The following is a 27,919-nucleotide window of genomic DNA, read 5'->3' on the forward strand; positions in this document are numbered from 1 at the left end:
AACATTTTACAGTTCCAGTTTTAGACTGCCCTCCACACCTTATTCTTGATAACACTGAAAACCTGGCTCTTGTTCTTGTTGTTGGGGGCGGTAGTTCGAGGTAAACCTCATGATTGATCTCTAGACAAGCGCTTATCTCCTGATAGCTATTTTGGTTAATGTTTTTTCTGGCTACGAACATTGACTTGCTCTTATTAATGCTTTGCCCATATGTTTTTTTTTCATAATTGTGCATAATTTCTTTAATAGCTAGACATTCCTATATCAAATCTTTAAAACATTATCATCAGCAAAGAAAAGATGAGATAAATTAGGACAACTTTTATTTAATTGAATACTAGAGATAATAGAGTTAGCAACTTCCTTGTCAAGATGTGCTGAGAGTCCTTCAGCACAAAGAAGAAAGAGGTATGGAGAGAATGGGTCCCCTTGCCTCAACCTTCCAGAAGACCTGAATCTCCCTCTACGAACTCCGTTAAGAAGATCTCAAAATTTACAGTCTCAGCGCCTTTCATGACAACAGAAATCCAACGGTAACCGAACCCCAAACTCCTTATAACCTCACTGAGATACCTCCACTCTACTCTATCATATGCTTTGCTGATGTCTGTTTTCATGGCAATCTAACCTTGTTTTCCTTTCCTTCTGGCACTAATGGCATGTAAATACTCAAAACAGATAAGCACATTGTCAGTTATGAGATGACTAGGGATGAAAGCTGATTGAGAAAGGGAGATAATTGAGTCTAGCACCCGCTTAAGATGATTTGCAAGAATCTTTGTAATGATCTTTTATATCACATTACACAAACTGATAGGCCTAAAGTATTTGCATTTAAGGATGAGGGAAATGTAGGTAACATTGATCAATTCTAATAAGTTAAAGTATATGAATTTTGAATCTTTAATCTAAAAAAGAAATAGAACATATCAATTATGGTTGAACTAGGTTTACTAGTTTAGTCACCTTTGTTGAGATCTTAAATATTGCTCTTTCTATATATACATATATATAGAGAGAGAGAACACTTTGGTCTTTTTAATTTAGAGTTTGTTCAATTTTAGTTTATATATCTTTAAATGCCCATTTTAGTCCATGCACTTTAATAAATCTTAAATTTAGTCCTGCATGGTTATTTATTTATTTATTTTTAAAATTTTTTGTTTTCAAATATAGAAAAATGGGGAAACTTATTTAAAAACAGAACAAAATATTATTGTCTATCAGTGATAGATAACGATAGATACTAATAAACATCTAACAATACTACCGTGTAGACACTGATAAATGCCTATCAGTGTCTATCGCTATCAATCTTTGATAGACAGTGATATTTTGCTATATTTGAAAATATGTTCAACAGTTTTATCATTTAAAATAATTATCTTATTAAAATTGGTTAAATAATAATATTAATTATCATGTCAAAAAATATAATTTATGAATATGTTTTCAAAATTTATAGTAAGAACAACTAATAAAGATTTTTTTTTTCTTTTTTGAAAAAACTAATTATAAACTCGCGGAATAAAAAAATATAGAGACTAAAATTAGATATATAAAAATATAAATACTAATAATTGGACAATCCCAAAATACAAAGATCACATTAAATGCCATTTAATCTTTTTCTTTGATTCAACATATTATGGTAACTTTAATTGATATACTAGTCAATTAGTCAGATTGATTATGTTTAAGCCAGTAATTGTGGTACATGTGATGTTAATCACTAATTTATTAGTCTATTCAATATCAATAATCTTTTATTTATATTTCATCATTTTCCAATTTGTATGGTGTAGTTAGTCTATAGGAGAAACAGAAGAAGGGAATTTGTCCTATTTCAATTCAAAAGTCACATAGTTTTGGGGTATTCAAATAAATTTTATAAAGTAAATGTAACATATTGTAAAGAAATGGTAAGAAAAAAGAAACCCAATTTTCAAAACAAAAAAAATGGGTTAGCAAATAATGGAGCAAGAAATAGGATGACATAGGTTCTAAAATGTCTTTTCCTTAGCTTTGAAAGGTTTTATTTATTTTATTTATTATTATTTTAATAGTGAAGACTAAATAAGAAACGAGGATCAAACTTTCAACTGAAGACCATATCAATTATTATTGAGTTAAACTCATTTTCTGATGGTATATGAATTTGATTCTATTTTTTAAAAGGGTGCAATATGAAGATTCTCCAAGTGATCACCTAATTATGTATTATTCTTGCTAAACACACTTAACCACAAAAGTTTAATGGGCTCTAATGCATTCGTGCTGGTATAATCGCACTCAAATATGAATTTAATTTTTGAAGAAAATATATGGGTGATTTAATGAAACCTACTTTGCAAGCTTTTAAAATTCTCTTTATTTAAAAACATAAGTTTTTAAATTCTATTAGAATTAAAAAAGAAAAGTTTTTTCAAAGCATATCATAAGATTTATTACTATACTAAGCATAATTTAATAAACTATGAAACTAAACAAAGTTATGATACTTTGGTCGGATCAAATATAGCGCTTTTTTTTTTTTTTTTTTTTTTCCTTTTTTCCTTTTTTTTTTCTTTTTATTATTAAAAATTACAGATCTTTTTGGATGGCAATTTTGTTTCTAATAACATGCTTATTGAACGTCAAGCTTAGATAAATTAATAAATTATGTAATGGTATTAGATTTTTTTTTTAATTTATGTTTTAATTTTTATAAACATTTTCAAATAATAGGAAAGTTTAAAGTTTTTTTTTTTAATGTATAGTAGTAATAATAATAAAAACAATTTTCAAAGTAAATTAATAAAAATGTATTTCCGAAAAAAGACCTGAATTGTTCAAGAAGAAATTTTCTTTTATGAGTCGAAGGTTCAAGTATTTTCAAATAATTCAAATAATTCAAATAATCCATATACACATACAAATATATGATTAAAAAATTGAATAAGTAATTGATATAGTAATTTAACTTTTTTATTTTTAATTTTTTTTTACAAAAATGTCTATGTACTATGTAGTAATTTAACTAGACAGCTAGAACTACGACTTCGGTATAGATGAAATACATAATCAATAAATGTATAGTACATTGAGAGATGAAAAGGAAAAATAATGGAAAATTGTAATTCTTAAATTAAGTTGTATCAATTTTCACCATAAATTTTAAAAATTTATTAAATTGGACCTTAGACTCAAATAAGTGTTTCAATTCTATACTTCAATTTTTTCCAATCTATTCTCTAAATTAATATAATATAAGACAAATTTCTTTTGTAAATTCACTTACTTCAATGATATCAAATGTGCTAACCTTAATATGACTAATGCATAAAAACCCATTTGAAATACATGTAAAAAACTTACCAACTTTAACAGAAATCTAACTCTTTTGTTTTTTGTTTTTTGTTTTGTATTTCCTATCAATTTTGTACCATACAAACAATTTTAATTTACTGAACACATGAAAATAATTCTTTTACAATCTAGCAAAAAATTGTAATTTTTTTTTCATGTACAATATGAGTGAATTTTTTTTATAATACATACTAGAGTTGAGCTAGACTTACTTTGGCTAAAATTGTAAAATTTATTTAAGATTGTAACAAAATTTAGTGAAATTAAATATTTTACGAGATAAGTTTAAAAATAAAAATTGACTCTATTTAGGGAATGAAAATTGGAGATATATATGTAATCGTATAGATGATGAAAGGTAGGGTATTGATGACCCAAAATTGTGGAGAAAAATGTAATATGCCCTACTTTTCAAAATTGAGGTTTTTTTTTTTTTTTTTTTTTTGTGTCATATTTGCATTGAATTGCCAAAATGGAACCTCGCACATGCTTACTGTGAAATGATTTGAACCCTCAGCAGAAGCGAGTAATCGCCTTGTGTTAGTGTATTACATTTTGGAAAGCACTCAAAACCAAAGAAAACAAATATACAGAAAGATAAACATAAAACACGTATAAGCATGCTTTAGTAAATATGCAGAGAGAAAAAAGGGAAAAGAAATTCTTACCCTTGAAGAATTTCCTTCTTCATGTTTTTCCTCTCTGGAAAGTCATGAACAGTGTTTTCCTCCCTTGTATAGTACAACATAGGAACAATAATGCTCTTGGATACCACCACAAAATTTTCCTTACGATTCTCAGGATAAAAATCGGAAGGAGTTGTGGGCTCTTCTCTAGAGTTTTGGGAGAAGGAAAAATATAATGGCAGAGAGAACTTTGAGAGTCTTTCTTTTTGTGAATTTCACGTTGTAATCAATCTCCTCTGTACTTCAATACACAGATAATGAAGAAGGTGGTGGGAGTTACATAACTCCCTCACGTGAAAAACTAAATATATTAAATAATATAATATATATAATTAATTAATTAACTATACATTTTAATCATATTAAAATACAACTCTTCCTTATAACTTATAGTTTTAATATAAATCATATTCACATTAATTTTAACTTATAATTTTACAAGAATCTCATTCATATAATTAATATTTGAATCCTATTCAAATATTTATCTCTCTCATCAAACTTTATATTATAGTGTATCCATATACATTATATTAATCGCATCTCATATAATTAATTTGAATAGTTCAAATAGTCCAAAACATAATTGATTCTTATTTAACCCTTAATAAGCTAGCAAGGAAACCTTATGGATCTGCAGATTAGAAGCTTCAATGATACGAGATTAATTAATCAAACTCTTTAATTAAATTAATCAACGTTCATTAATTGTCAGTCACTCCATTAAAGATCTGTTGGGGTTGATGCCCTAAATCTCTGGTCTCATAATTTGGAATTGATTGTACAAACTTTTTATTTGTCTAATAAAATAAGAGTATTTTATTTGACATTTAGTTGTATTAACCCACAAAACCAATAAACTAAGATCCAAGGTTATCTAATCCACAAGACCAATAAACTAAGATCCAAGGTTATCTTCTGTAACTTAAACATGTATGTGGGGACATACAAGTGGATCATGTTTAATTGATAACCTAAACGGCCTGTAGTAGATGAATAAGACTGGGTACCTTATCCTGGTGATACTACGAATAAGGTCTGCTTTGAAGTTGTTACAATTATTGTAAAGTGCTACAAAGGATTTGATCTTGATCATTCATGTAGAGTCATGTGAGCGAAGGTATTCTATACAAGAAGTTTGTATAACACCATTGGTAAAAGAGACATACGCTTCACCTGGATGACCATAGGTGACTTGACTTGAATCCTGAGTGAGTTATGAACTCTAGCTTATGATGGCGATCTTTTGATCTACATGGGTGAGAGTGGCCAGTTTTCTAGACTCAATATGCCTACCATTTTGAGAATTTTTCTAATTGGGGAGCTAGAAACGCAGCTACACAAGAAGTAATTCACTTCTCTATAGTTAGAGTAAGTAGAGAAATTACTCCCTTAAAGGCTGATTCCAGCCTTGAATAATGTGGCGTCCACTCTCTCCTGAGAGGGTTTGGCTATAGTTGGAATATATCTTATTATTCATTAGAAGAATCAATGGTACTTAATGAGTTGGATGTAACTACAGGGGCAAAACGATAATTTTGGTCCAGCTATACTTACAAGCAATTTGTGAAGAGTAAATGCACCGTTGATTGATAATATTCAGTGAACACATAAATATATATGTAGTATAAAGAATGCAACTGTCGGTCTTTAGTGGAGTTACCGATAGTTAATGGAAGTTAATTAATTTAATTAAAGAGTTTAATTAATTAATCAAGTAGCATTGAAGCTTCAATCTGTAGGTCCATAAGGTCTCCTCGGTAGCTCAATTGAGATTAATGAGAATCGAATTGATTTTATATTAATTTAAATTTTTCAAAGTAGTAGAGGAAATTAATTATATAAGATACACTACTACAAAATTGGGCTTTAATGTTAATTGAAATACTAGGCACGGATGTACTGGTTTTGACAAAAAATAAAAATTGGATCTTTAATGTCGGTTTTAAACCGACATTATAGATCTGATTTAATGAGACTACAATGTCGGTTTTAAACCGATATTGTAGCTAAACCCCATTTCTTCCTCCTATTTGAGTGAAACCCTATTTCATATATCTCAAAGCCTTCTTCTCTCTCCTTTCTCACAAAACTCTCTCCTCTAAAGCTCCCCACGATAACTCTCGCCGCCAACTTCGTCAATCTCTCTGCCAACTTTGCCATTCTGTCAGCTCCATCGTTCAGCCTGGAGATTTCCAGCTTGTGTGCGAGCCGTGCGAATGAGAAAATATCATAACTACAGTTTTTTACATTAAGAAGTCTGAGGTAATTAACAGAACTTTATGTAGAATAATTGAACCTTTTAAAAAGAAATAATTTCTTAATCTTGTGTATGTTGCCTTGTGTTGTCAGATTCCAACAGTTATACAGAGAGAGATTGAGTTTTGATTTCTAGCTAAAGTATTTGCTTCCTATCCATTTTATTATATCATCTTTAATGAATTCTTTAAGACCAATTCTAACAGTACTATTTGAGATATATGTATTTGATGTATTTTTTTTTTCTTTTCTAAAAAATGGAAAGCTATAAGATAAACCATCAGTATGTGATGGTTGTGTAGTCAGTCGCGTAACTAACTCACTCTTAGGTTAATGTTAATTACATGATAATATTGCACACATTTTATAGTAATCGATTGATGTTTTAAAGTTACGTTGCAGGTGCTTTGTTCTTGAGTTTTTCCAAATGAGATGCAAAGGTACTCTTAAAAACTATCCTACTTAGTCATACCAAAATATTCATGAATAATTATGGAAGTTAACATAGAAAAGCTTAGAAATTGAGACCAAAGAAAATGTTACTTCACAATAAGAATTCCTACTAAATGCTAGCTTATTTTTGCTAATATGAGGGAATAAGGATATTTCTTTTTATTGTCATGGTTTTCAAAATATTGATATGATATGGAGAAATGATATCTATCTTATTGTGTCTATCTTCAACACTGGTAAGTAATTTGTAGGTTATCTTATGTGTCCCCATGCAAATATTTTTCTATAATAGCAAAAACATTCAGCATGAAACTTAGAAATAAAGATTTATTTAATTTGTTTCAAAGTCCATTGCTATACATTATATCTATAAAAGTTTTGATCAGCATCACATGCTTTTTGTTAATTATGATATTGTAAATATTAGGAAATGCTATTGTTGGGTTATTCAATCTTCTCTAGACCTAAATACTCAAGATCAATACTGAGAAGATGAAGAAATGACTAGAAAAGACTCTGTCAAATACTCGATGTTGGATACTCAAAGCTCGTTAGGTTTCTACTCGATGCTCGATGCGAATTTCCTTCTTTGTCTGACGAGTTTCTATTCAATCCTTGATGAAACTCGATTAATACTAAATGATACTCGATCTTACTCGATGAGACTTGATCTTTACTATATACGACTCGAAGGCAGAAACGATTGACTCGAAGCTACTCGATAGCAGAGATCGATGCACAATTCAACTCGATACTCTAGAATTCGATACGATTTAAAACAAGATTGTATTGCGCATGATTTGTAGAAAGATAACAGTCGATCGAATGAAGAAGATAAAGACAAGAAGAAGAAACACAAAGGTTTATGTGGTTCGGCAAGAATGCCTACGTCCACAGGAAGATTCAAGTTCTTTTTCACTTAGAAGATTTACAACTTCTATTTTATTTACAGAAAATTAGGAAATGATGAACTTAACTTTCTGTCTTTTTTTTCCTGATCAGAGGTATTTATAACATATACCAACTTACTATTACAACATAAAGTTAGTTATAAACAAAAAAATAGCTGAGGTATTTGAGTCACAACTTCTTCAGCTATGCTATTTATCTTAATTTTTCTCTTAAAAGGACTCTTTCTCTCTCTCCCTTTTCTCTCTCTCTCTCTCTATATATATATATTGAAGGAAATCTAAACAGAGATCTCCATGAGCGGAAGCAAGATATTTCCAAGCCCATTGTGCAAGAATAAATGCATTCACAAACATATAAGAAAAGTTATGCATTATAAAGAAAATTACAACATGCTATCCTAACTAAATACAACATGAATTGAGAGACATACCTTTGAAGAACTCTTCTTCTGAAAATCTTTCGCTCTCCTGAGAAATCACACAGCAATATCTCGCTCTTATGAGTAATTGCATACTAATATCTCGCTCTCGTGAGCAATCGTCTAGCCAACCTCTCGTTGTCTTTACCATCACGAACAGTTTGCTCCTCGAATAGCAACCCTTTGACACAACCACTTAGCCACCTTGGTATTCTTGGAATGAAAATCCAGGAGGTGTGGGCACTATATGTATTTGGTAGAGGGAAGGAGGAAGAAAACAATCGAACTACACGATCAAGTAAATGGGAGAAAGGTTCTGTCTATTGCATAGACTGAGAGTACTTGATCGTTTAGTAAATCTCACTCTCGTGAGAATTGTCTAGCCAATCGTCTAACAAATCTCGCTCGATTGTTTAGTCTTTCACTCAATCGTTTACATGATCATTTAACAAATCTCGCTCAATCGTTTACATGATCGTTTAGTCTCTCCTAGAGGGCTATCATGTAGTCTCTCGCGAGTAAACGATTAACAATTCACTAAATGGGTTCATAAAATGAAAACTCTTTTCATTTTATCATTGAGTTATTCAAAACTAAAATTAACCTCTCACTTGCACGGTTAATAGAGAAAATAACCAACTAAACAATTATCTCATAATTGTTTTTGTTATAAATAAATATAATAACTAACTTATCATATTATATTTATAACCTATAGTTTTAATATCACATCATATGTAATATTTAAACCATACTTCTTTTCTCCTTTATTTAATATAAATCATATTTATATCAATTCCACCAATTAATGTATCTAATACATCAAAACAATTATATCGTATATAATTGAACCAATTTAATTATATCATATATAATCAAATTCCCTCTTATTAATTTGAACACCTTCAAACTAACCCAAAAACTGATTCTCAACTTGAATCCATAGAGCTACCAAGGGGACTTTATAGACCTGTAGCTTGATGCTTCTACGGTATGTGAATAACTGGCTAAACTCTTTAGTCATGAGATCCACCATCTGTTAACTATTGGTCACTTAACTAAAAATCGACAATTGCACTCTTCGCACTACAGATATATTTCTGTGTTCCTATGACCAATCAACAGTCTGATGACCCTTCACAAATCGCTTGTAAGTACAGTTGGGCCAATTTACCGTTTTTCCCCTATAGTTACATCTAACTCCTTAAGTACCACTGATTCCTCTAATGAACAATAAGTCATAGTTCTATTATGACTGAGGACTCTTTTTCAAAGAGAGGATGTGGCCACTATGTTCAAGACCCGAAATTAGCTCTTAAGGGAGCAATTTATCTACTTACCCCTGCTTTGGGGAAGGAGTGAATTCCGTCTTGCGTAACTGAGTTTCTAGCTCTCCAATAAGACGAATCCCGAAAAAAATAGGCTTATTAAGTTGGCAATATGGCCACTCTGACCCATACTAATCAAAGGACCGCCCTTATAAGCAAGAGTTCCCAACTCACTCAAGATTAAGGTCATGTCACCTATGGTCGTTTTAGTGAAATGTAAGTCTCAATTATCAATGGCGTTATATAAAGAGACTAATCATCTCATAGTTCGGTTTTATATAAACTCTTTGTATAGGACACCCCTCACTCGCATATCTCCACATGAATGGTCAGGATCAAACCATTTGTAGCACTTTACAACACTTGTAACATCTACAAAGCAGGCCGTATCCGTAGTGTCACCAGGATAAGGTATTCCTCCTTTATCCTTATACTATAGACCATTTAGGTTATTACTTAAGGCATGATCCACTTGTATGTCTCACATACATGCTTAAGTTACATGAAATAACCACGGATCTTAGTTTTTTGGATTTGAGTAAATGCATATAAAATAACATTTATTTTATTAATAACAATGTGTGTAAAATATTTACAAACTACGAAACCACCGGGAGAATTAGGACACCAATCCCAACATATATATATATATATATATTGAAAGTAGAAATTGTAGGTTTATATCAAACAATGAAATGTTTGTCTTTTCGTTAATCTTTCTTGTTGTTAGTGATGGTATGCTCTCCATGGGTGCTTGATAACTGATGGACTTTCTTTCATTTGTAGCTTGTTAGGAATAAAATAGACAAGTGTAGTTTTCTTTCCATGTAGGAAAAAGTTTAGTAAATTTTTTCTTGTACTAAATTGTATAGTTTATGGACTTTATTTTTCTTAATTGGTTTATGTGTTACTTTGTTGTCTGATAGTGTTTTGCTTCTGGTAGAAACACTGGGACATATCAATTTCCTAAGTATTATCATTTTTCTCTCTAGAAAATGATGATCTAGTAAAAGTTGTTTATAGTTGAAGCATTTGTTTGACTTTCTAATACAACTTTGGGCTTCAGATTCATTGGAAAATAAGTAGATTGCATGATAGTTTTATTGTAATAATTTATAGTAAATAAGCTTTCTTTAACTTGAATATACTCGATGAGATGGGGGAGCTGCATAGATGAATTGGAGCAGAGCTTCAATGACCTAAGGCTGAGATGGGTGTTAAGGGCTTTAAACCTCTTTGTAAGTTTTATAAATTAGATTATGACTTATTTTGTGGAAGCAATGATTAATGACACATCGAGGGAATCATCCAAGCGCTCAATCTCCACTAATTCTCTGTCTTTATCAATTTCAGGTCCAAATTTTTAAACATTAGCCCAAGCTTCTATTTTCAATTATTATGTTTTACATTTATTTATTTATTTTTGGTTGGGTTTTACATTGGCTTGTGATTAACATTGGATTCTCCATTGTCGTTATTGTAAATAAGTTAGTTGTGAAAATCAAGCAAAGTATGCATAAAGTGTTACAAAATTTTGAAGTAAGTTTGGATTATAAAAAACCTTGTTCTTGTTGTCGAGGACTCTAAAAGCAAGCAAGTATGCACAAAAGTGTTACAAAATTTGAAGTGAAGTTATTCTTTTCTGTCTCTTGCAAATCATGATATTTATCATATTTCTCTCAACTGTGTTGTTGATTGTTGTGTCATACCTAAAAATTTCTCAGGGTCCTGGTGGAAGGTCAGGTTTTGGCAATGGAGCTAGTAGCCGTGGCGGAGGAGCAGCAGCTCAAATCTTACTTGGAAAGTATCGTCTTACAAGCAATTCAATTAATTTTTAGTGGAATGAGTTAGCAGCTTGATTGAAGAGATTGTTACCCTTTTTTCCTTTCTTTTAGCTTATGGGAATATTATAAATTCACGTTTGCTAGAACTATTGCTTTGTAAGTATAAATTTTGTTATTCCCTTTGAGCACTAACTAATATTCTTACCTTGTGAACAAGATTGAGATTTAAACTTTTGTGTTTGTTGAGATCTTAATATATAAAAACAATCGTAATTTTATTTTGTACATGTATAGGTAAAAAAAAAAAAAGATTATTGATTTGCACGTGCATAAGCATCAATACATATATATATATATATATATATATATATATATATATATATGTATGTATGTATGTATATATGTATGTATGTATGTATGTATGTATGTATGTATGTATGTATGTATGTATGTATACTATCTCAATAACAAAACGATGACAGACATTTAATAAGGGACATTTATCAATAAAAAGTAGGTGAAAAACCGACATTCAAGATGATGTTCAATGTCGGTTGTGAACCGAAACCGACATTGAAGATAATATTCAATGTTGATTGAAAACTGACATTTAAGATAATTGGTATTTAAATCTTGGTCATCTATAATGTTGATCTAAAATTGACAATAAAGACCTTTTATAATACGATCTTCGATGTTGGTTTTCAACCGACATTATACCTCTATAATGTCTATTTTAAACGACATTATAGTCCAGTTTTGTAGTAGTCATATAATTAATATAAAATTAATTATATGTGATATAATTAATATAATGTATATGATACATAATAATATAATGTTTAATTTGAGAGAAAATAAATATTTTAACATGATTCAAATATTAATTATATGAATGTGATTCATATAAATACTATATGTTAAATTTAATATGAATTTGATTCATATTAAATACTATAGGTTAAATGAGAGAATGTTGAATTATAAGTTATATTATCTATGATATGATATAAACTATAGCTTCTAAGTTATATTGGATATAACATATAATTTTAATATATTATATATATATATATATATATATAATTTAATTAATTCAAAAAATGGTTTAAAATTAATGATTCAAGGGAGAACATTCATCCTCTCTCAGACAATCTAGCTGACAAAACCTTACTCTAAAAAACAAAATCTTTCTGCCTTCCTCTCCCAAAATTAAATCGAAGCCTATAATTCTGGATGATTCTTACCCTTCGAGAATACGAAGGTAATCCGATGGTGGTGTCCAAGTCCGGAGTTTGCTTGCTGTAATTTTAAGCGTTGGTGTGTTTGTGATCGAAGAGTTCAAGGAGTTCGTGACCAGAGAGAATTTTTGTGAAGAGATTGGTCTTCAAGGATAAGTAGTTCCCAATACATTATTTCCTCTATTTTTTGTATAAACACATATTTCAATTTCCATCCTCTGTGTTTTGTGAATTTTCGTGAAATTAAAATTGGGCTACGATCCGTTTCCGCATCGAGTGTTCACATATCATTCAAGACCGACAACTGCACTCTTCGCACTATAAATATATTTTTGTGTCCATTGGATGTAACTAATCAACGATAAGTCGACCCTTCGCAAATTTCTGATAACTACAGTTGGGTCAAAATTGTGTTTTACCCCTGTAGTTATATCTAACTTCTTAAGTATCACTAATACCTCTAATGAACAATTAGTCATAGTCCAACTATAACTATAACTATACCTCTCTCTGGCTAGTGAGAGGTGAGGCACCTATCCAAGACCTGGAAGTAGCCCTTAAAGGAGTAATTTATTTGTTTACCCTATGATCGAGAACGAATGAATTCCATCTTATGTAGCTATGTTCCCAGCTTCTTACTTGGACGAATCCCCAAAATGGTAGGCATATTGAGTTGGCGAATCTGGCCACTCTCACCATACAAATCAAATGATCGCTTTCATAGGTAGGAGTTCACAACTCACTTAGGATTAAGATTATGTTACCTATAGTCATCCTGATGAAACATAAGTCTATTTAAATAACGGTGTTATAAAGAGAGATTGATCGTTCTGTGGTTCGGTCTTATACAAACTCTTTGTAGGAAATCCTCACCCACATATTTCCAAATGAATGATCAAGATCAGATCATTTGTAACACTTTACAATAATTGTAACAATTAGAAATTGGACCATATCCGTAATGTCACCAAGATAAGGTACCCAACCTTATCTATATACTACAGACCATCCAGGTTATTACTTAAATATGATCCACTTGTATGTCAATAAAATACATGTTTAATTTACATTAAAAATCTTGGACTTTAGTTTATTATATTTGGGTTAATGCAGACTAAATATCAAATAAAACAACACTTTAGTTTATTAAATAAATAATTCGTGTACAAATGATTTACAAACTACGAAACCCACGAGATTTAAGGCATCAACCCCAACCATCTCTCACTTATCCTAAAGCTAGTGGATTGTACAAATACCAAGTATAAAAACAAAATACCGTACACAAAATAATAAACTAGGATATACACTATATCCAATAACATATCCCACTTGCCCTAGACGAGATGATACATGTTCCATAGACCCAGGCTCTCTAGATGGCCCTAAAAAATTTTATCCGTGAGAGCCTTTGTAAATGAATCAGCAACATTGTACTCTGAAACGATCTTCTTGCAGATCACATCCCCTCAATGCACAATCTTTCATATGAGATGATATTTGCACTCAATATGCTTCCCTCTCTTATGACTTCTAGGCTCTCTTGAATTTTCCACAATATCAGTACTATTACAATAAAGGGTGATGAGATTTGACATACCAGGAATAACTTCCAAATCAGTAAAAAATTTCCAAAACCATACAGCCTCCTTGGTAGCTTCACAAGTCACTACATACTCTGCCTCCATGGTAAAGTCAGCAATACAACCTTATTTTGTTCTTCTCTAGACTACAGCTTCTCAGTTAAGAGTAAACACTGATTCTGATGTGGATTTCCTAAAATCTCTATCAGTCTGAAAATCAGAGTCAGTGTACCTGTTGAAGGAAAATTGTGGGGTGTGAACGCATTATTGTTGTGTACTGTATGTCAAGCTATGCGTTAATGACCGTTAATCTAGTATGCAATGACCGTGCATTCCCATCATAAGTTTTCTTAAGCTCACACCAAGTATAACGCGAGCGCAAGTTTCTCGGGTAATTTGAGGTCGAACAAAAGGACTTGTCACTCAATAATGCTTGTGAAGCAATGCGTTTGAGGCGATGAATAAAAGTAAAAAGAAGAAGTTTAATGGATTGAGCAAAGGAAAACTTGCAATGAGAATTAGTAGATACACAACAACTGTTAACGCATAGTATTGTTTATTATCTTAAATCGCTCGAGTAATCCCAGCTCGTCACACTAACACATCGCACACCTCTCGATGGTCAGTCGCATGACTATATCTCTATAGTGCATGGGTGCGTCGAGCATAAGACCGTGCCTATCTCTAGAAACAATGCATACTTTGCTTTAGTGCATTCCATCTCTTACCTTCTCAGGTATTTAGATGCTGCTAATTAACTTATAGACAAGCATTGCAACAACCCATCGACAAGCGTTGCTACAGCCTTTCACCAAGCAAAGAGGATTAACTCACTATACTCGCACAATGCACACCTCTCGGTGGGTTGCTACATGCGTCCTATCTCTAGGCTATACGATTGAGTATGTGATCATGTTTGATAAATAAACGATGAAGGTAAATGATGATAAAGACAAAAAGATGAAAAAGATGGCGTTGAAGGAATCAAGATATGCATTGATTACAAAATGTCTTAATATCTTAAGCTAAAATGTAATACAATATAGAGATTAGAGGAGAAATGAAAGACTTTGCGTTAAGGCTGTTGGTGGTGCCATGGCTGAATGGTGGAGATGTCTCTCTCGAGCTCTATCTCCGGCAAAAGCTCCAGTCGTCACTCGGTTTGGTTTGTAGAGATGAAGAATCCTCACAGAAAATCTTGTTCATGCTCTCATCTATGATCGAAAACCTCTGCCTTGAGGCAGAAGTTTGGATGTCTAGAAATGAAGGTCCAAAGGACTATTTATAGAGTTTAAACGCCGACAGCAATCATGACTGCGTTATGTCTCACTGCTGCCTTTGTCACAATATGGGCAATGTCACATCATCTTATCTTGTTGATACTTTCAAAGTATGCTGATGAGCTTGATTCAACTGAAGTATCAACGCATTCTCCCTGTCTTGCGATCATCCTTCTATTTAAGGTTATCATTATGTGGCCGCAATCTCCAAGTGATTACCGCATTCGCTTGATCACTGCAACTTCCATGTGATGGACGCATTCGATCACCGCAACTTCCATGCGATAGACGCATTCGATCACCGAAACTTCCATGTGATGGACGCATGCGATCACCGCATGCATTCGTCTATGCCATAGCTCGACTTTCAGCGCATGCATTTGATTGTGATTGCTTATTTTCAGCGCATGCATTTGATTCCTATGATAGCTACAAAAATAGACACTTTGGCACAGAGTAATGCATAACATTGGAACATTGGGGTGAGTGAGAATTTAGGTGCTAATCGACGCAAAACTCAAATTTTCAGCAATTCTAAGTATTATCACCGCATTTTGTACTTGTTAGCCCTCATAATTCTAAATAAAAGGCTTGTAATAACTGGCATTTCTGCCAGTTATCACACCTCTAAACTTAGAATCATGCTTGTCCTCAAGCATGCGTTATACTCAAGAAATTCTTAACTCGTCTTCCAATGTTCCTTTGCGATGACTAGCCTCTCAGAATAAAATTTACTCGTACCTCTAACCATGGCCGCAATGCTTTTCTCCACTTCGGTTGCTTCTTCAAAGAGATCTTTTCTAAGTTAAATTCAACAAGCCTTTGCTCAACAACTTTTTACTCATTCTTCGCAACTTTGCATTCAACTCTTGAGAATGCGTTCGTTCAAAACAATTCAAGATTATGCATTTACTTATTCGAATGCGGCCTTAAACCTAGTTACGCTTTTCGTTTTGGATTACCCCCATGTGTGTCATGCGGGCATCCAACTTTGATTGCATTCCCTATTCAATTCAACTCTTGTCTCGTTTGATTTGGCTTGCGCCTGACAGAGGAGTTGCACTTAAACGCTGATCCTGGCGACTTATCTTCGTTTTGGCTTGCCCCCATGGGTGTCATGCGGACATCCAACTACGGGTAAATGCCTTTCACAACTTAACTCTTATCAACATGGGTTTCCCCATTGTGTTGACAGTGGAGTTGTTATTCCGATTTTTTTTTTTTTATAGAAGTGACCACAATGTAATGAACGCAATTCTCCAAGACCGCTGCCACCCCCAAACTTAGAAGTTGGCAGCGTTCTCACTACAAGCTAAAAACAAACTCAACAAGAATGCGGTAATAAACGTTTGAACAAAGGTTTGCACACAATAAAACTTATTCTTTTAAAATTTGAAGAAGTTATTAAAAGTAAGGAGAGCCTTGCGATGCTTAGTTAGCAGATGCGGTGAATTATTTGTACCATCATAGATGCATCGTAAAGAACCGCAATCAGACAAGGAGAATTTCAAAAGGATAATGCATAAAAGATAACAAGAAAAGAACCTTAAGTAGAATAATGCATGCGACAATACGTTGAAGTTCATGCGATCGAAGCTATGCGTTGAAGGATGGAGAGGATTCTTCCGTTGTAACTGCACACCGAGGAGAGTTATTATCGCACTTAAAAGGAGCAAACGCACCACAACCAAGGAAGCAACCACATATCCAAAATAACAATAATCAAATAAATAAAGTTAACTAGGAAAGCGAAGTAAATATAGAGTAGAAGACGTCCCTGGAGAATTTGGAGTGAAGCCACCGTAAGGAGTCTTCCATGCAGGAGATTGATCTCAATTGCTTAGGTCGAGACTCGTTGTCCTAACCATTGGAGCTTCCAGCAATTGTTGGATGCATGATGGTTGACATGCGCCTAAGACTGCTACCAGCTCATGCGATAGATAGCCTTTCTATCTCAGGGTCAACATTGACTTTCGACACATCGCCTATACTTCAAATATTATTTAAAGCTTGGTCGCACAAGCTACAATACGCCCAAGACTAAAAGGGTGCCTACGAAAAAACAAAACTTAACAAACCATTAGCTACCAAGTACCCGGCAACGGCGCCAAAAACTTGTTGAAGGAAAATTATGGGGTGTGAATGCATTATTGTTCTGTGATGTATGTCAAGCTATGCATTTATGCCCATGCGTTGGAATGAAAAGTATGCGTTAATCTAGTATGCGATGACCGTGCATTCCCGTCACAAGTTTTCTTGCGCTCAAGCCAATATAACGCGAACGTAAGTTTCTCAGATAATTCGAGGTCAAACATAGTGACTTTTCACTCAATAATGCTTGTGAAGCAATGCATTTGAGGCAATGAATAAAAGTAAAAAGAAAAAGTTTAATGGATTACACACTACTTCTATTTTTATCTAAACAGATTGAGCAAAAAAAGACTAGCGATGAGAATTGGTAGATACATAAAACCTGTTAACGCATAGTATTGTTTATTATCTTAAATCACTCGAGTAATCCTAGCTCATCACACTAACGCATCGCACACCTCTCGGTGGTCAGCCGCATGACTATATCTCTATAGTGCATGGGTGCGTCGAGCATAAGATCGTGCCTATCTCTAGAAACAATGCATACTTTGCTTTAGTGCGTTCCATCTCTTACCTTCTCAGGAATTTAGATGTGGCTAATTAACTTATAACAAGCATTACAACAACCCATCGACAAGCGTTGCTACAGCCTTTCACCAAGTAAAGAGGATTCACTCACTATACTCGCACAATGCACACCTCTCGGTGAGTTGCTACATGCGTCCTATCTCTAGGCTACACAATTGAGTATGCGATCGTGTTTGATAAATAAACGATGAAGTTAAACAATGATAAAGATAAAGAAGATGGCATTGAAGGAATCAAGATATGCATTGATAACAAAATGTCTTAATATCCTAAGCTAAAATGTAATACAATACAGAGATTAGAGGAAAAATGAAAGACTCTGCGTCAAGGCTACTGGTGGTGCCATGGCTAAATGGTGGAGATGTCTCTCTCGAGCTCTATCTCCGACGAAAGCTCCGGTCGTCATTTGGTCTTGTTTGTGGAGATGAAGAATCCTCACAGAAAGTCTTGCTCATGTTCTCATCTGTGATCGCAAACATCTGCCTTGAGGCAGAAGTTCGGATGTCTTGAAATGAAGATCCAAAGGACTATTTATAGAGTTTAAACGCCGATAGCAATCATGATTGCGTTATGTCTCACAGCTGCATTTGTCGCGGTATGGGCAATGTCACATCATCTGATCTTGTTGATACTTTCAAAGTATGTGTACGAGCTTGATTCAAATGAAGTATCAACGCATTCTACTCATCTTGCGATCACCTTTCTATTTAAGGTTATCACTCCATGGCTGCAATCTCCAAGTGATTACCGCATTCGCTTGATCACCTCAACTTCCATGTGATGGACGCATTCGATCACTGCAACTTCCATGCGAAGGACGCATGTGATCACTGCATGTGTTCATTAAAGGAATCAGTGGTACTTAAGGAGCGAGATGTAACCATAGGGGCAAAACGGTAAATTGGCCCAACTGTATTAACAAGCATCTGTGAAGGGTCATCGTACTCATGATTCGTTATATTCGATGGACACAGAAATATATCAGTGGTAAGAAGAGTTCAGCTGTTGGTGTTTAGTTGAATGTCTAGCAGTTAACGAATGGTGGATCTCGTGGCTAAAGAGTTTAGTTAGTTATTCACATACCATTGGAGCTTCGAGCCACACGTCCATAAGGTCCCTTTGGTAGCTTGGATAAAGTCAAGAATCAGTTTTTGGGTCAGTTTGAAATGTTCAAATTGACAAGAGGGAGTTCGATTATATATGATATAATTGAACTGGTTAATTATATATGATATAATTGACTAAATGTATGAGATACATTATTTTGGAGAAAATTGGATATAAATATGATTTATATAAGTAGAGGAGAAATTACTATAGTAGATATATGATATCAAACTATAGGTTAAAAATATAATAGAATTATATTCTTTAATTATTTAATTAGTGATAATTGACCGAGAATTTCTCCTGAATCGTGCGAAAGTGGGAAGATCAATTTCGGTTATTATAACTGAAGAATGAAATAAAAAAAACAATTTATTTTGTAAAAAGTTCGGAAATTCGCTCACAGTGTGGAAACTTCACGATCGCTTAACGTTGAGAGCCTATACGATAACGCTCATCACCTAAACGATCGCACACCTGCGCACTAAACGATCACACGCGATTTCTAAACGATCGCTCACCTTCTCTAAAAGATCGCTTGGCGCGTCGAGCTAATCTAAACGATCGCTTAGTAAAACCTACACGATCGTGTACCTTTCTCTAAACGACAAGCACCCGACTATACGATAGTCATCTACGATCTTCCACTTGCTTGTTCATTCTACACGATCGTCCTTTCTTTCTCCCTCTACCAATTCCATCAAAGTCCACTCTTTTGATTCTCATTCCAATAATACCAAGGGCTTCAAGTGGTGGTGTCGTCCCCGGTTGCTACTTGTTCGTGCACTGCCATTCGTATAGACGATCGTGGTGCTGTTAGGCGACTGATTGTTGGGTGATAAGGACTGTAAAGGATTCGTTTCCGCTGGACTAAGGTCGAGTGAAGTTCGTCTTCAACTGGTACGTTTACTCAGTATTTTTGTATTGTAGTTGTTAAAGCATGCCTATAATTAGTGTTATAATGCCTATCTGTTTGTTAGAATGTGTGTGTGGTAATTCGGTCATAATGAAATAAAAAAGATCAGAACCTGCTCATGGATACTCTTGTTTATGAGTTTCTTCAATTGGTATCAGAGTCAGGTTACTGATATTCCAATTTCATTAATGCAACAAATTGCATATACATTCGCGGTGGGTGCATATCTGCTCTTTATTTAATTGTTAAATTGTTTGTGGATGTGCGGATTAATGGAGTTTTCTAGGATGTAAACTCCGTTTGATTAATTCTTTTACATTTTTGGTTAATTGTAAAGGCCCCTTTTTAGGCATAATTAATTGTTATCGAGTCTGTAATTCAAAGTTAGTTTGAGTCTTGAGTCGTTCGTGAAGAAGTTCGGAGCAAAGGTTGTTCTTTGAGGAAGAAGACGATCAAGGGTTGATCGGGTAGTGTAGACGATGAGGTAAGTGATCACTGAGTATCGGATGCTCAGATGTCATTTAACTCGCGCACGCACTAGACGATAGTTTAGTTCAGCAAGCTTCATCGTTTAGTAACTGACTAAATGATCGCGAAGCAAATCACACGGTAAATCGTTTATCTTTCGCCGCGTTAAGCGATCGCTTAAACAATCAGGCTTTGCAGCCTTGTTGTCGTCTAAGCGATCGTTTAGCTTTTGCGCTATCGTCTAGTGTATGCTGAGCGATCGTTTACCTGCGGCGTTTGCTAAACGATGGAGTTTTTCCTGGCGATCCAAGACCCGATTCACCTGTGAACCAGTTTGCTCGATGGAAAATGTAATAGATAGAGTTATTTCATTCCGATTTTGTAAAGGTTTATCCCGGTCCATTAATCCTTGGTTTATTACATGAGATGTATGGTTTTTTTATATGCCATATGGTATGCACATATAGTAAATCCCAGCTTAGGCTATGCATTAGTTATGCATCATCTCTTTATTGTAAATGTTATAATTTAGAGAAGAATGATTTAATTATGTAAGAGCATGCTCATGCATCATATAATATAAAAGTTATATTTATGCATGCATAAATAGTATTGACATGCATCATCTTTATATTATAATTGTTATAGTATAAGGGTGTATGGAAAGCATGTTTGCTTGGTTATTATGCTTATATATAAAAGTTATGTATAGTAATGACCGGACATTGCATGAAGCATGACACGTTGGTTTCTGTATAAGCGTTATAAACACCTAGTTATGCGCAATGTGTTTTAGTTGTTTCTTTTTAATGGTTAAAAAGAAATTAGAACTAAAAGCAATAAGAACGACATGCATGCACACTTAGGTTTAATTCATGGTTTTAAAATATTTAAAACTTGGATAACGTAGACCTAAGATCACGGTTCTATTATGATTAGCAACCATTAGGCTTTAATCTTTTAATCAGTTTAATAGGATTAAATTGACTAATAAAAGGTTAAAGTGTAATAAATCTATCTATAAGGGACCTTTTATCTAAGGCGGGTTCTGTCTAGGCTGGGGTATTTAAGTTGACAGAAACGTAACACTCCTACTTGGGAACCTACCTGGAAAGCTGAATTAGATACATTTGATGCATGTATGCAAGTTAAGGACAGTCCATTAAAGTGTTTAAATGTGACTACTTGAACTTGTTCATATTTCATAGACAAAAGTTGTTTATGAGCGGACTTAAAAAGAAGACTTGGACTAAAATTAGTAGCCAGATTGTTTAGGTTAATGAACCCCTAGATAGAACATTCAGTGGGAAGTACATGGGCAAATGATGCTTCATTTAAACCTTTCACGTTTCTCTTATATAGTTCACACCGTGAGATCTACCCTCGGCCTCATGACACCCTGGGAGTGTCCCACTAAAGGATGGTGTTTGGGTAGCTCAATATCAAGGTGGATGGAGAGAGTGTTCATAATAAGTGGGAGCGAGAAATGCGACAGCATATCCCTCGATCTCCCTCATTGAATTGGATAAAGTTTCTGTGCATCGCCTCGAGGTACCCTGGGAGTGTCCCCCTATAGGATGGCAGTTTTGTGCTTTTCTTTATTTGATCTCCTGTAAGAGGATAAGGTTACTTAGTCTTTTGTTCTAATCTGCTTCTTCCCTATGGTGGGCTCATTAAGGCGAGACTCTAGCGCCGAAAGCGATGGGTCACACTTACGCGGAATAGTTAAAGGTTAACAGTTCTGAACCAAATAAATGTTGGCTGTTAGGTTCAGTTCCATGAGTTGGTTCTGCCTAATGGTTGAGAAGGTCTCATCCCAGTGAAGGGGCATCTGATCTCGCCACCGGTGATATTTGTCCTACCTCACTAGGGCATCATTGCAAAATAGAAGTATTTCACTTAGGGTATTGAAACTATTTTGCAAAATTAATTGGTTAAAATGTGGTTTAGCAAAATATAATAAAAGTTTTGTTTGTTTTTCAGCAACAATCTTTTGAAAATGGCCACAGCCACATTAGCTTTGCTTAGCGCTCAGAAATTAATTGGCGATAACTTTTCAACATGGAAACACATGATCATGACGATACTAATCATAGAGGATCTCATGTTTGCCCTTACGGAGGTCTGTCATCCTATTCCAGCTCCGAATGCCCCTCGAAATGTTCGGAAGGCATACGAGCAATGGACACAGGCGAATGAGAAGGCCCGAGCCTATATCTTGGCAAGTTTTAATGAAGTCTTGGCCAAGAAGCATGAGCCCATGGTCTTAGTGCGTGAGATCATGGACTCCCTATGGAGAATGTTTGGACAACCGTCTGAATAGCTTTAGCACGAGGCTCTTAAGTATATATTCAACTCCAAAATGGAAGAAGGCACCTCTGTTCATGAACATGTGCTTAACATGGTGGTCCACTTCAATGTGGCGGAGTTGAATGGGTCTACCATCAATGAGGGCAGCCAGATTAGCATAATCTTGTATTCTTTGCTGGAGAGCTTCTTGCACTTTGTTAGTAATGTGATTCTTAACAAAGTGAAATACAACCTTACAACTTTCCTCAACAAGTTGCAAACCTACAAATCTTTACTGAATAGTAAGGAGAGGAAGAAGGCTGAAGAAAATGTATCTTCCAAGACGTTCCATCAAGGTTCGACCTCAGGAACGATGTGTGCACCTTCTACTTCTAACTTTGCAAAGGGGAAGAAGAAGAAGGGTGGTAAGGGGAAAGAGAAGGTGCCTACTAACCCGCCGCCTGTCGCCCCAAGAAGGCGACCGCCATTGGTTCAAAAGGGAAAATGTGTTGACTGCAACTAGAATAGACACTGGAAGAGGAACTATCGTCACTAGCTGATGGAAAAGATGGCCGCCAAGGCTAAGGCTAAGGTAGATAAAGGTAAATATGATTTACTTGTGCTTGAAACTTGCTTAGTAGAGAATGATGATTCTGCTTGGATAATTGATTCGGGCGTCACTAATCATGTTTGTTCTTCTTTTCAAGGGATTAGATGCTGGAGGCTGGTGAGATGACGATGCGAGTAGGCACCGGACACGTTGTCTCAGCTGTGACAGTGGGAGGGATCCAGTTATCTTTACAAAATAGGTTTCTTATTTTAAATGATGTATATATTGTTCTTGAACTTAAGATGAACCTTATTTTTGTAAAGTGCTTGCTACAATGTAAATACACTATTTCATTTGATGTAGATAAAACGTTTATTCATAAAGATGGTGTTCATATTTGTACAGCATATCTGGAAAGTAACTTGTATGTATTAATACCGTTAGCCATTAGTTACCTCCATAACACAGAATTGTTTAAAACTGTAGTAACTCAAACTAAACATCGACGAATTTCTCCAAAAGAAGATGCCAAACTTTGGCACCTTCGATTATGGCACATCAATCTCAATAGGATTGAGAGATTGGTGAAGAATGGACATCTAAGTGAGTTAGAAAAAAAATTCTTTACCGGTGTACGAATCTTGTCTTGAGGGTAAGATGACTAAACGACCTTTTACTAGAAAAGGTTATCGAGCCAAAGAGCCTCTTGAGTTAGTACATTCTGACCTTTGAAGTCCTATGAATGTGCGAGCCCGAGGTGACTATGAGTATTTTATCAGTTTTACTGATGATTATGTTTATCTTATGCAATGGAAGTCTGAATTCTCTGAAAAGTTCAAAGAGTTCAAGGCTGAAGTTGAAAACGCATTGGATAGACGGATTAAAACACTTCGATCGGATCGAGGTGGATAGTTTTTGGACTCACAATTTCAGGACTATTTGATAGAAGATGGAATCGTTTCCCAACTCTCAGCGTCAGGTACACATTAGCAAAATGGTGTAGCGGAGATGAGAAATAGATCCTTGTTGGACATGGTTCGTTCGATGATGATTTACGCTCCTTACCGGACACGTTTTGGGGTTTCGTAGTGGAGACTGCGGTATACATACTCAACTGTGTTTCTTCCAAGAGTGTTGCGAGAACACCTCTGGAGTTGTGGAACAGGCGTAAAGCTAGTTTACGTCACTTCCACATTTGGGGATGCCCTGCACATGTGCTTGAGGAAAATACCAAGAAGTTGGAGCCACGGTCAAGGTTTTGCCTCTTTGTAGGCTACTCAAAGGTACACAAGGGATTATTTTTATGATCCGTTGAAAAATAGGTGTTTGTTTCCACGAACGCTACTTTCCTGGAGGAGGATCATATTATGGAGCACAGTCCATGAAGTAAAGTCGTGTTGCATGAGCTTTCTAATGAAACTACTGAAACTACAACAAGAGTTGTTGAAGAGCCTGCTTCATCAGCAAAAGTTGTTGATGGTAGTTCAGCTAGTAGCTCAATTCCACCTCAAGCGTTGAGGGAACCTCGACGCAGTGGGAGGCTTACGAACCTGCCCGCTTGCTATCTGAGTTTCACGGAAATCCTTGCTATGGTAACAGATGGCGAAATTAAGGTTCCATTGTCTTATCAGAAGGCAATGGAGGATGTAGACCGGGACGAATGGGTCAAGGCCATGGTTCTCGAGATGGAGTCGATGTACTTCAACTTAATATGGGATCTTGTAGATCATCCTGATGGGGTAAGACCTATAGGTTGTAAATGGATCTACAAGTGCAAACGGGGTGTTAATGGAAAGGTACAAACCTTCAAGACTCGACTTGTGGCAAAGGGTTATACCCAAGTAGAGGGAGTCGACTATGAGTAGACTTTATCGCCCGTTGCCATGTTAAAGTCGATCTGCATCCACCTGTCCATTGTGGCTTATTATAATTATGAGATCTGGAAAATGAACGTCAAGACGGCCTTTCTGAATGGCAATCTTGATGAGACCATTTACATGGTGCAACTCGAAGGACTCATAGCCTAAGGTCAAGAGCAAAAGGTTTGCAAGCTGTATCGGTCCATTTATGGGCTGAAACAAACGTCTAGATCTTAGAACATACGGTTTGATACTGCGATCAAGTCGTATGGTTTTGACCAGAATGTTGATGAACCTTGTGTCTACAAGAAGATCATCAATGCTTCAGTAGTATTCTTAGTGTTGTATGTAGATGATATACTACTCATTTGGAATGATGTGGGTCTATTGACAGCAGTTAATAATTAGCTAGCGACCAAATTTCAAATGAAAGATTTGGGAGAGGCTCAATTTATTTTGGGTATATAGATCTTTCGGGATCGTAAGAACAAAGTGCTAGCACTGTCTCAGGGATCGTACATTGACAAGATATCATACATTGACAAGATGTTGCTCAAGTACTCGATACAGGACTCCAAGAGGGGCCTACTGCCATTTAAGCATGGAGTCACTTTGTCTAAGGACATGTGTCTTAAGACGCCTCAAGAGGTTGAGGAGATGAGACGGGTTCCATATGCATCTGTCGTTTGCAGTTTGATGTATGCGATGCTCTATACTAGACCAGACATCTGCTACGTTGTGTGCATAATTAGTAGGTATCAGTCTAACCAAGGCCAAGGTCACTGGACCACAGTGAAGAACATCCTCAAGTATCTTTGGAGAACGAGGGACTACATGCTCGTGTATGGATATAGGGATTTGATCCTTACTGGATACATGGATTTTGACTTTCAAACTGATAGGGACTCTCGCAAGTCCACTTCAGGGTCAGTCTTTAGTCTTAACGGAGGAGTTGTAATGTGGCGAAGCACTAAGCAGAGTGCATCACCAACTCCACTATGGAGGCAGAGTACGTAGCGGCTTGCGAAGCTGCTAAGAAGGCCGTATGGCTCAGGAAGTCCTTGACAGAACTGGAAGTTATTCTAGATATGTCTAGGCCCATTACCCTTTATTGTGATAATAATGGGGCAGTGGCGAACTCCAAGGAGCCTACGAGTCACAGGCGTAGCAAACACATAGAGCGGAAGTATCATCTGATCTGCGAGATAGTGAATCGAGGGGATGTGATCATCACGAAGATCGCTTCGGAGCATAATGTTACTGACCCGTTTACGAAGGCTCCCATGGCTACAGTGTTTGAGGGTCACTTTCAGAGCATGGGTCTACAGGATCGCCTGTGGCTGGACTAGGGAAAATGGGAGATTTTTTTGTACTGGGCTTTTATGCCATAGTTTATTGTTTTGTACTAGTTTTTGTACACCTTACTTAGCTTTAGGACAAGTGGGAGATTGTTGGGGTTGATGCCCTAAAATCTCGTGTCCTATAGTTTGTAAACAGTTTGTACGAACGTTTGTGATGTATAATATATGATATTTTACTTCACTTCTTGATTTTGCTCAGTTCTTTGTTTTATTTGCTTTACTACAAACCAATAAACCTAAAATTCCTGGTTATCTATCTGTAACTTAAGCATGTATGTGGTGACATACAAGTGGATCATGTCTTAAGTGATAACCAAAATGGTCTGTAGTATATGAATATAGGAGGAAACCCTTATCCTGGTAACACTACGGATGCGGCCCGCTTTGTGAAATGGTCACAAGTGTTGTGACTTGTCACAGATGGTCTGATCTTGATCATTTGTGTAGGGGACATGCGAGCGGGGGCATCCTATAGAAAGAGTTTGTATAAAACCTGTCCATGAAGTGTTAACGTATCATTATATAACACCATTCGTGACAAAGACTTCACTTCACTAGGATGACCATAGGTAACATGACCTCAATCCTGAGTGAGTTAGGAACTCTTGCCATTGAGGGTGGTCCTTTGATTTGCATGGATGTGAGTGGCTAGGTCGCCGACTCAAACCTACCATTTTGGGGATTCGTCTAATTTGGGAGCTGGTAACTCAGCTTCACAAGATGAAGTTCACATGATTGGTTATATCCGATGGACATAGAAATATATCTGTGCTAAGAAGAGTTTAGCTATTGGTCTTTAGTGGAATGCCTAGCAGTTAACGAATGGTGGATCTTATGGCTAAAGAGTTTAGTTAGCTATTAACGTATCGTTGGACTTCGAGCCACAGGTCCATAAGGTCCCCTTGGTAGCTTAGATAAAGTCGAGAATCAGCTTTTGGGTTAGTTTGAAATGTTCAAATTGACAAGAAAGATTTCGATTATATATGATATAATTGAACTGGTTAATTGTATATGATATAATTGACTAAATGTATGAGATACATTATTTTGGAAGAAATTAGATATAAATATGATTTATATCAAGTAGAGGAGAAATTACTATAGTAGATATATGATATCAAACTATAGGTTAAGAAAATAATATGATTATATTCTTCAATTATTTAATTAGGCGGTTATGTGATAATTGACCGAAAATTCCTCATAAATCATGCGAAAGTGAGAAGATCAATTTCGATTATTGTAACTGAAGAATAAAATGAAAATTGTTTTCATTTTATAAAGAGTTCGAAAATTCGCTCACGGTGTGGAAACTTCACAATCGCTTAACGTTGAGAGCCTATACGATAGCGCTCATCGCCTAAATGATCGCACACCTGCACACTAAACGATCGCACG

Source organism: Benincasa hispida, chromosome 12 (assembly GCF_027475165.1).
Source record: "Benincasa hispida cultivar pf3 chromosome 12, pf3_genome.v1.1, whole genome shotgun sequence".
In the NCBI taxonomy this organism is placed as follows: Eukaryota; Viridiplantae; Streptophyta; class Magnoliopsida; order Cucurbitales; family Cucurbitaceae; genus Benincasa; species Benincasa hispida.